Raw genomic sequence first — 1661 nt, 5'->3', positions numbered from 1 at the left:
AAAAAAGCTGGAGGGAAGACAAGGTAAAAACATTAGATGGTGACAGTTGCAAAGGCATTTGCGATGGGGAAAATGAGAGAGGGAGATTGGGGATGCAGGTTACCAGTTTAAATGGAGCAATCAGTCTAGGTTGACTACATCTGTGGGAACCGACACTGGAGAAGCTCAGTATCAGCAGTGAACCCAGGCCAGGGACTGACTCTGGGAATTAAAGCAAGTCCACAACAGCCAAAATACGACCTTGAGTCTATCTCACTTGACTTTCGAGAACATCTCAGGAACAGATTTGACACATTGAATATCAGTTACAGAAGCTCCGGTGAGCTGTGGGAGGGTCCTTCATGATAATCATTCACGGAGAAAGCAAAAAGGTCATTACAAAGACAGGGAAGTAAAAGATCAAAGCGAATCCCAGGAGAAACTGAAAGTTGCTCTTAATCATAGAGTAGCTAAAGGAAATGGAACAAATGATGAAGTCCATGAGCTGAGTAGAAAATCCCAAAGAACAGCTTGAGAAGACAAAGCCAAACATTATCATGAAAAGTGCAGACTCAGAAGACCAAAAGGCAGAACACTCAGCAGAACAAACTGAAGAAAAAAATTCAAGCCTCGAGTTGAAATCTTGAAAGATTCTATAGATAAAATATTGAATGATGCAAGAAGATCAAGAGAAGATGAAAAGAATACAGAATCACGGTAGCAAAAAGAATTAGTTGACAGCCCACCATTTCAAGAGGTAGCATATAAGCAAGAACCAATGGTGCTGATGGAAGAAGTTCAAACTGCCCTGAATGCATCAGCAATGCAGCTCCAGGAATGGATGCAATATCCAAAGAAGTGCTCCCACAGCTGATGAAGCATTGGAAGCACTCCCTCATCTATACCAGGACATTTAGAAAACAGCTAATTGGCCAACTGACTGGAAGATATTCATATTTATACTCGCTCATTCCAAAGAAAGGTGACCCAACAGAAAATATAAAATTATATTACATGCAAGTAAAATGTTGCTGAAGTCATCCAACAAGGGTTGCAGTAGTTTATTGACAGGTGACTGCTAGAAGTACAGACTGGATTCAGAAGATGATGAGAAACAAGATATATCAGTGCTGGTGTCAGATGGATCTTGGCCTAAAGCAGAGAATAGCAGAAAAAAGTTACTCCTGTTTTATTGACTATGCAAAGGTGTGAAACATAATAAACTATGGATAACCTTGAGAGGAATGGGAATTCCAGAACGCCTCATTGTGCTCATATGGATCTTGTGAACAGAAGAAGGGGGAAAATACTGCGTGGTTTAAAATCTGGAAAAGTGTGTGATTGGTTTCTATCTAGTCGCTACACTTATTCAGTTTGTATGCTGAGCTAATAATCACAAAAACTAGATTCTATGCAAAAGAATGTGTCATCAGGAATGGAAGAAGGGCTATTTATTTATTTAAAATCATTTTATTGGGGGATTGTACAATTCGTATCACAATCCATATATCCATCCATTGTGTCAAGTACATTTGTACATTTGTTGCATCATCATTTTCAAAACATTTTGTTTCTACTTGAGCCCTTGGTCTAAGCTTCTGAATTTCTCCTCTCCCTCCCCCATCCTCCCTTGATAATTCATAATTTTATTTTTCATGTCTTACACTAACCGATGTCTCCCT

Source organism: Echinops telfairi, unplaced genomic scaffold, assembly GCF_000313985.2.
Source record: "Echinops telfairi isolate 266 unplaced genomic scaffold, ASM31398v2 ScPeMD7_7453;HRSCAF=8491, whole genome shotgun sequence".
NCBI classification, from domain to species: domain Eukaryota; kingdom Metazoa; phylum Chordata; class Mammalia; order Afrosoricida; family Tenrecidae; genus Echinops; species Echinops telfairi.
Note: the sequence above shows the minus strand (reverse complement) of the source record.